The 9,365-nt window shown below is 48.9% G+C and overlaps 1 protein-coding gene across 2 annotated transcripts in view; it reads right to left on the minus strand.

Moving 5' to 3' along the window:
• The window catches only part of LOC144156173 (uncharacterized), a 97,643-nt gene extending 92,366 nt beyond the window's left edge, over positions 1-5,277 (minus strand). For both annotated transcript variants that reach the window (XM_077688032.1, XM_077688031.1), the window contains exon 1: positions 5,044-5,277. The gene's annotated coding sequence lies outside the window, so the exon portion shown is untranslated. The remainder of the gene's footprint in view (positions 1-5,043) is intronic.
• Positions 5,278-9,365: the final 4,088 nt, after the last annotated feature.

Consider the following 9,365-nt stretch of genomic DNA (forward strand, 5'->3'; position numbering starts at 1 on the left):
GCTTGAACCGACAAGGATCGCAATGAAATTAAGAATATTCTAAGACTTCAACAAACTTTTTTTCGGACTTCACTAGAAGTCAAAATCCCAAAGGGCGGCTTCGCCACTGCGCTCCAGCACCACCAATAACTAAGAAAGCCAGAGCGCAAAATCGGCGAACCGCGAGGCGGAGCGTTAATTCTCGCTAAAAAATGAGATCTACGCAGGGACAACACGCAAGGTGTGCTTCCCATTTTGCATTGCGCCATGTATATGCAGAGATGCCATCTTTCATTCAATGTGAATGCTGGTTCTCGTGGTTCACCAATTTTGCACTTTTGCTTGCTTATTGTGTTAGACCTTCTCACACAGTATGGTCTAAGAAGATTCTTAACTAAGAAGGTATATCTCCAGCACGGCGAAGCGGCGCTTAAATTAAAATGTTCCGATGGCTCAGCCAGCAAACTCAGCGATTTTCATTTTGGCACAAAGCCCCTTCGCCCTTTCTGAAGCACTACGCTGGGATACTGTGTTATTCCGACAACACTGCGTAGGGCCCCAAGCCGAATTCCAGCGTTGTTTTCCTTATCATGTCCTGGGCTCCGACGGGGTCTGCGCCCTCTTTCAGTTAACTTTTGTTTATCCACAAGAACCCGCGCCTTAGTTTTGATTTTTCTCATTTGGTTAGCGCATAGATCGGATGCAGCATTTTCAGATATTTCGCAACTCCGGCGTTTTTTTATTCTTCACGCCAAGGATGAAGACAGATACTCGGAGCAGCCGCAGGGACGTACTTTTTTCCGAGCTCACCAGCTGGCCGCATGTTGCGCACTCCTGGCCTATAAGGATCGGAAAGGCTCTTAAATTGTTGAATACTGGGCACATCCTGTAGTAGCGAGGCCGTCCAGAGAGAAAACTAGTTTGGCGTTAGGTTCCCGACTAACTCAGATTTCATGGGCTATTGATAGGCTCTACAGCATGAATGAGAGGATAACAGCCATTGAAACCAATCAAACCGCGCAGTCCTTTTCGTACTATCGAACTACCCTCGCCATTCTGATGTGACATAGTAATAATGGGTGACTCGAAAATAAATGTCAGAAAATATTCAGGCAGTGTAACATGCGATAGGAAACCTTCCGATACACAGTCAGAATAGCAGTCCCTTTATCCAGAAGCCGTGTCAGGGTATGCTCTCTAATAAAAAGCGACAAAATAAGAAATTTACCTAGACACCACAGATTGTAGATATTAAATAAAAAAAGCATCTTTATCCTGAATCAAACCCTCGCGTTATAAAGAATTTCGACGGCACTGCAGACAGTAATACGGCAAGTGGTGGTGAGTTTCAATATAGAGCTGGCTTTGCAAAGCAAAAATCACGCGGAGTCCTGAGTAATTCTTATGGTCTAATGAATGCGAAAGCATTAGGGCGTGATGGAGTGGTTCTGAGCGTTCGGCGCCGGGAGGAGCAGAGGCGGCCGCAGAGCCAGCAGGGAGCGCGGCGGTGCGCTGTGAGAAGAGCGCCCCGGCTCTTGGTGACTGCTGCGCCACTGGGTGAGGCAACGGCGATGTTTTTGTGTTTTCCTCCAGCATGCGCGATGCAGCAGCAATGCACGCTGCTTTTCTTTGTGATTTACTTGTGAGGCACGCGCTGTGGAACGCGTCGCATCCGATGGGAATTCGTCTCTCGCGTTTCGGTGTCACCGGCTTTTTCTTTCATAAGCCACTTCGTGCGCTCGCGTTAGAATCAATATATTCTGGCCCGAATAAAATGAATATTGATTTAAAGCTCGCAAACAAATTTGATTTCTTAACAGACGAGAATAAGCGTATTGAATGAAACGTAAAAGCCTCCTAATAAGTGGTACCGGGATTCAGAGCAAAACCCAGCCAACCGGGAAATTCTTAAGCAAAAAAGCCCAAAGAGAAATCGCGAAGACATACGGATGGTGTCTTTTTTTGTCGGGGCCAGGCAGATGTCGCGTTATGTGGCTGAATCAGGAACAAAGAATTGGATTCGTGGCTGGCGCATGATAAAAAGTGACTGGGAGAAGACGTTCGCCCTGGAAATTATGGAGACGGCTGAAGGTGGTGATTGGCGGGGAGCGCGTTGGGATGGTTTTTATTGGAGCGCTAGTACCTCCCGCGCGCCGGTGCTTAGCTCTTAAGCTTTACGAGGGATAGTAAACGGCTTGTTCTTGATTGATTTTTTTTTCATATTTGGTCTCAGTTATAAACAACGAGGCGGCTGTATCAGTGCCCCGAGTAATGAATGAATTTTGAGTTTCACATGTTGCATCACTATAGCGTGAGCTGCAGCTGGGAACGTGTGTTTCCATCGGGGTTGCCAGGTTTGGTGATTTTTCGCCAATCTCGGGACGACTTTGTGCGGCTCGTGTCAGCTAAAATTCCTGGCTACTTTCTGGCTCCTATGGGCGCTAATGATTGCGCAAATTTCCGTCTTTTTCCGACACCTAAAGTTCCACAAAGGGAATTTGCGTGACCTTTCAGTGAATTTCAACCGTCGAGGCGAAACTGAAGGTTCACCAGAGCAAGCTCTTATGAAGATGGCGGTGATCTAACAAAGTCGATAATAGTGCCGCAGGAGTCGCTCACTCAAAATACACCAACGTACACCGCTGCTTACTGGCCAAATGCGAAACTTGGGTTGCTTTGGTCGTATCAGAAGCATGAGAAGCCTTCAAGCATTCTTTTAGGTTTAAGGTGGGATGTCTAGGCGGTTCATCGGCGCTTAAGATTTCACGCAGAGCTCTGGGAAGCGTATGTGTAAGGCGATATTTATAGGTTCAAAAGTGTCGAGAACTGGGCCAGTGGGTACAGATTTATTGTGGGGGTGTGGTCCTCTTCTTTCTGTCCTGGCTTTTGCGCGCTGTTTCACCACAATGAAAGGAATATATAGGCGCGGGAGTATAAGAAGGCAGCGAAAGTAGTGCAAAACGGTGTGTAGCAAACGTACGTTCCATGATAATTAATATTGATTAAGTAATTTAGATAAACTTACAAGTTTAAGCTTTGTTTGTATACATTATACTAGCCAACAACTGTTCCCTTTTCCCTATCACAGCGAATGAACAAAATTTGTGATCCAGTTTGCTACTCCCCAGAAAACTACCTATTTCTTCACGAAAACCACCGAAAAGCAATTATTTGCTTTGCTGGACATTGCGATTTTTCGGTCTTCTTCTCAAGCGTTCAAGGTGCCTGTTTTTTCGGCTACGTTGGGCAATTTTCCGGCGACTTTTTTGTTCTTGTTTTGAGGACCTAGCAACCCTGGTTTTTACGTATCTTGCTGAGCCCGGGTGAATTCATCCGGTAGGCGCACCGAAACGAGAGAGAGAGAGAGCGAGCGAATGAACCACGCGTTTTACGGCACAATGCGCTTTGATGATAATAAACACGCCTGCAGGAACCGCGGGCTCAGCCCGTCGTTGACCCGTTTATTCAAAACAGAAAACAACTTCTTCCGAAAAATACGAAAGGTGCGCCGGCAATAAAACCCTTCGCTATGTAGGGCGCGTCGCTGTGCCCGGGTTTCAAGAATGTGTGTGCTGGCTGCGAGGTACCAAGTGTTACAAAGGAAGCTTTCTATGCCTTACTCATGGCGTCCGATGGCGCTACATAACGCACTGCAAGAAAGCCATCTTTAAAAAATGGGTTTCACGAAACGATGATGATGACCGGCGAAGACAGATCACGCGCCCCAAGAAGCAAACGCTTCCCGTTGTCGGAATCGAACTCGGATCCCTCGTGCTACGAAGCCGACGTCTATCCGACTGCGCCATTCCCACACGGTCCGAGCAGCTTTGCGCTTTGACCGTCTTTCTCTTAATTAAGAAAGGGGCTTTGACTTTTTTGCAAAGTACTTATGCGAAAGTTGTGCCACCTCACGAGGCTCTTGCCCAAAAAGAGCCTCGTTCCCTAATTCTCCGCTAACCTTCGGAGTTAAAGTTTTCCGCCCTGGCAGGTTTGTTTTCATCTTCCCTCTTCTCCGAGTTTTTTCTCGATTCTTGCTGGCGCAGTGTGCTTCTTTGCGCCCTCATTTCTAAAAACTCAACGGGGACACCGGCGACCGCAGCGGAATTGCTGTCACGCGCTTTCAGCGAAATGAACTTTTTTGCGGATCCACCGTGCGGTCAGCTATTGAGTTACGCCCAGAAATTGAGCAGCGCAGTGTAGACGACATTCTGGCGGCGGCGGCGGCCTGGTTTCTCCCCTCTTTGGAGTCCGACCCCCCTTTTCTTCTTTTCTTGTTCTCGCTCTCTCGCTCCTCTCCGGAACGGGATCAGTATCGACCCGAGCTGCATAAACACAGGGCGACAACACGCACGCACGCACACACCGAGGGGGGCCCAGTGTAAATGACTTTCTCCGGTGGGTCCCTTCGTTCCCTTGGGCGAGCACGCCGCTGCAGACGTCGTTTCGCGCAAAACAATCTTTGCGAGCGTGGGGGCGTCGCCTTGCGAGCGAGATACGGACAACTGCGGCCGCTTCCCGGCTCGATCTTAAACGACCTTCACTTATTCGTTTAGTTTTCGAGCGGGGGCACGAGACACGAATTCGTATTTTGGTGGGCCCGCTAGCGATGCATCCGGGCAGCGTACGTGCAGGCTCCCCCTTCCCCCTGTAGCAACCAAGCATGCCCATTGCCCAGGAAAGAAATCGGGAGGCGCGTGTACACTTGCTCGCCAAGTATGCGCGTTTTCCGAAGAGTCCCGCTGCACTGTGGCCCCGGTAATCGTGAATAGCGGACGCAGTTCGATCGACCATCACATGTTCGAAATCCCCGTGCGTCTAAACACAGTGGTAAGCGGGCCGCCAAAGGCGACGGTCGCGGTGGTGCCTCGCACAGCCCTCACCTCCACCGTCACCCTTCTTGCCCCGCCACCCTTTGGGTCGCAGTGCTTGCTTTTGTGCGCGCACTGGTCACATGCGCTAGACGCCGCTGACCAGGCGTGTTGCGGCGGCCGGCGCGTAACGCACTGCATCGCTTCGCACTCGCTTGCACAAGCGCCAATACGCGCGCGCTGCAGTGGTGCTCACCGTGCCTGCGGGGTCACTGGGCTCGGCCCTTGGGCGACGCGTCGGGCCGGCGGGGCTGCGCCGAGCTGGGGCGCCCCGAATCGCGTTGCAAGCGCTGCTCGGCGGGCTCCGGCGCGGCGTCTCGCTGCTCCTTCGACGAGGTGAGGCCTAACCAACAGGCGGACATGGCGGTTTGGCCGTTTGGCCAGCCGGGCACTTCGACGACAGCGCTGCCCTGGCGGCCGGGGCGGCGGTAGCGCCTACAAAGGAATATCGAATTTTCTTCCTCGCCCGGGAGGGAGCGGGTGGGTGGGGAGTCAGGGGAGAAAGCGAAGAGGCGGACACAGTGCGCAGAGCATCGTCAGCGAAGGTCGTAATCCTCTCGGAGGAGGAGAGCGCACCCGACTCCGATGATCGGGAGTCGGGGCCTCCCCTCGCCGGCCGCTGTACCTGTTGACAGGGGGCCGTTGCGTGATCGGAGAGAGCATGGCCGTTGCGTGATCGTCGTGCTATGTACAGAGCTAATCAGAGCTCGACAAAATGAGCGACTCTGGGACAATCGCAACGTGTCACTCAGGCGCCTGCTCGCCCCAGATACCCGTCGGCTTTGAAGCGCCTCGCGAAGCCCCGCTGCGCGTCTGCATCGAGAGCTGTTTGTATATTCTAGGAAATGACAGTGGCGGGTCTTCCCGCCGAAGGTCGTTCGAAAAATGCGCAGCTTAACCGGCTGACGGGGGCTTTCCAGTTCCGCAGATCGATTATGCGCCTGACGTTAAAAAGCGTTATCCGACTGCTGCCCGAGAGCTTCCTTTGCCCGGGACCAAAACACGCCAAACTTTTTGCTACTACATTATCTTCCTGCCGTGGGGTGTACATTATCATGCGCCTATGTGAAAGAAACCCATTATCCTAGAGTTGGCAACATTATCCACCCGCAAGGCTCGTCGAAGGTGCACTGGAGCGGCACATCTAGAGTACGGGTGTAGCAGAAAAGCAGAAAAAAAGGAGAAAATCCTGCTTTAGCGCACTGAATGGAACAAAAACAATGTCCTTCCCTCGTATTTCGTGTCCTCGTTACAAAATGGCAGAGCTCGAAGCCAAGAGGACACCTTTTCGCTCGTTCGCGCCATTCACGGAAGGCGTCTTTTAGTATGAACGTCTTATGTTTGGTGTTAACCTTTTGAAGCCTTTGGATCAAGTTCTGTGTCAAGGTTATACAACGACGGAACATCAAGGAATTCGGCTAACAGCCGGGGCTTACCGCCGTGTGCCAAAGTCGCTCGCGTATTCTGTGATCATGAGCCGAACGTAAATGAAGCGCATCCAGTTTTTCAGCTTCTCCTTTTCGGGTAGAAAGGTCAAGGTGAGGGCTGCCTCCAAGTGTTCCCTTAGCTTCTGCACTTGTCCTCCGCAGCCATTGAAGTTCAGGTGCGGCGCACTTTTTGTGTGGAAGGGAGGGGCGGAGATATTGCGTCCCTGTTCGCCAGGGGAAAAATATGCTACACCCTCGCATGTTCCTAAGCAATGCGGAGTTAATACTAGAAACATTACGCCAGTTTTCGGTTCAGCATCGCTGCAAATAATCTGCCTCGAAGAATAACAGTGGTGGATTCCACGGCTCGTTAAGGTAAAGAAAGAGCGGAATCAGTGACGGCATCGTTATCTCCCTCGTCGTTAGGGGCAGTCTTATCTCCCGACCAACAACGCTGTTCGTCACGGACGGATACGCGGTGCAGGCCGGAGTTTTTTTTAATAAGTAGTCAGGGATGCTGCACGCTTTAATGAATGCAGGCGATGCGAGATTCGTAGAGCGTGGAAACTTATGACCGAGCAGCCACTCCGCATGCCAGCTCAAGCTTCGCTATATGCATCCTAAAACGACCGTTCGTTTTCGCCATCGGCGCGCGTTTCGATCAGCTTCTGCGACTTCGTTAATTTTGGATGGTTTATCCTCAAAGTAGCAGGGGTAAGGTTCTAGAAAAAAAAAAGATAGCTTACTTTCATTTTTCGAGATAAAACCGCGTGTAAGCTCTATTCACCGCATGTAAATTTGAGGCCCGTTTGCTCCGAGTTGTAATATTTACGGTTTTCAGAAGCGATAGCTTATCACAATAAAATTTTTCTCAACAATAAAATCTCGCCTACCTGCTTGCCTGTTACAGATTTTAATAACTCGGAAGAAGAAAAAAAAAACAAATTGCCGTAAAAAAAATTCACCAGGCAACGACGGGAATGTTACCCTGTGGTCATGCGTGGCAGATGAGGGCGTTGCAGGCAGGGCCACATAACGTATACGCTTCAGGAAGAAAACGTAGTTATTAACACGGAAGTGTTTTATTCCCGGATACACAAATATTTGAATGGCGTCATATCCATCACCGAAGTGACGCTAGTCCAACGAAGCGAGAGCGGACTTTAAAGGGTGCACCCCTGCACACAGGGTCTTCCTGCGGGAAAGCAACCTTTAGTACTAAGGTGTAGTTGTTTGCTTTTGTGTTTTATGTTTTAACACTGAAGGGTTTTATGCCGGCATACACCAAGATTTCACTGACGTCATATCCGTCACGGAAATGACGCCAGTACACCTGTGCCGAAATACCCCGCCAGCAGGACGTCGCTCGCCAAGCGCACCCACAAGACAGCCGCCGACCCGCAAATCGTGCTCAGCTGCACAGTTCGCTGCGCATTTCACTTTTGTGTTTCACCGATTTCTGTGACGGAGGAATCAACCACAGTTTTTTAAAGTCATCCTCCCCCAGCAAGAATTACACGTAAGCAAAAAGAAATAGAAAGGAAAGGAGTCACTAGTGGGAATCAAGCTACGGTCTCTCGCGTGACAGCCGGGTGCGCTATCAACTGGGCCGCCGCAAATATAAGTAGAGCCCTACAATTTCGCGGCTCCAGTTGTTTGAGAATCAGGGACCTTGGCCATATTAGCGGCCACTGAACTTCACCATTTCGGGCTTGGGCCATACTGTTCGCCTGTGCCGCTGAAATTATTGCGTGCCCTCAAGTCTTGGGATTTTTATTTATTTATTTATTTATTTATTTATTTATTTATTTATTTATTTATTTATTTAATTTATTTATTTATTTATTTATTTATTTATTTATTTATTTATTTATTTATTTATTTATTTATTTATTTATTTATTTATTTATTTATTTATTTATTTATTTATTTATTTATTTATTTATTTATTTATTTATTTATTTATTTATTTATTTATTTTAGAGCCGAGAGGACATTACATAAGGGGAGGTACATCAACCTGGCACAGCAGTGTCAACAATACCTTTGGGGAGGGAACAATACTAACAACAAAGTTGTCAGTCAGCGCAAACATGTAACACACTCGAAGAGAGGCAAGCACACATTTTCAACCAGCAAATACACTTGGCATGAAAAAAGTGGCTATGAATCATAACCGGCTTCTAAATAAGACAGCAACGCAGATTTGAAACGTGACGAATCGGTCAGCGACGATGTTTGCAGGTAGAGCATTCATTCCATTCATTTATACACAAAGAAAGAGGTCAGAACTGATATTTCTTGGTGCACGAACATGTTGGTTTAACCTTACGCGCTGGTCGATACGAGCAGAAACGTGGGGAGCCAGTTGAATGAAGTTTCGCGAAAATTGGGTGTCACTATCATATGAAGTGTGAAAAAAGCATAGGCGGAACAACTTTTGGCGCGTGGCAAGTGGAAGTAGGTTAAAATCATGCGTCAGTAACGCCACACTTTGATAACGATAGTAACAAGAACAGATAAACCTGGCTCCTTTATTTTGCACTGATTCCAGCATATCAGTCGACGTTGCCGTATGAGGGTGCCAAATTGTTGACGCGTACTCTACGGCCGACCTGACCAAAGCTTTATATGCCTAAAGTTTCGTGCTTGAGTTTGCGCACTTAAGACGGTGCTTCAGAAGGATGAGCTAAGTTAAAGGATTTTGTTCGTAATGTATTCGAGGTGACGGTTCCAGCTTAAATCACAGTTTAGGAAAATGCCAAGGTATTTTGTTGATAAAACAGTCTCAATTACACTGTCATTAACTGCGCATGTGCGTTTGGTTCTTCCAACGTTAATTTCTATTTGCCGCAATCGGCACCAGTCCGTTAGTTTCACAAAGATAGAAATAAATCTCTCATCATCCTCAACCATGGTTGGTTCCATCTGTTCCTCGTGGAGGTTGCGGCGCTCATCCCCATTATTCCCACACCCCCAGCTTGAACCCGTCTCGGCTCCTGAAGCGATCGTCTCAAGGCTCATGGAATGTGTCGGCCCGCCCCAGCTCCGGTGCGCCACGGACCTGACCATTCTCCGCGTCCCCTGTCCC

The sequence above is a fragment of the Haemaphysalis longicornis genome, unplaced genomic scaffold (genome assembly GCF_048455015.1).
Source record: "Haemaphysalis longicornis isolate Haplotype H1 unplaced genomic scaffold, Haemaphysalis longicornis Haplotype H1 scaffold_1, whole genome shotgun sequence".
Lineage (NCBI taxonomy): Eukaryota > Metazoa > Arthropoda > Arachnida > Ixodida > Ixodidae > Haemaphysalis > Haemaphysalis longicornis.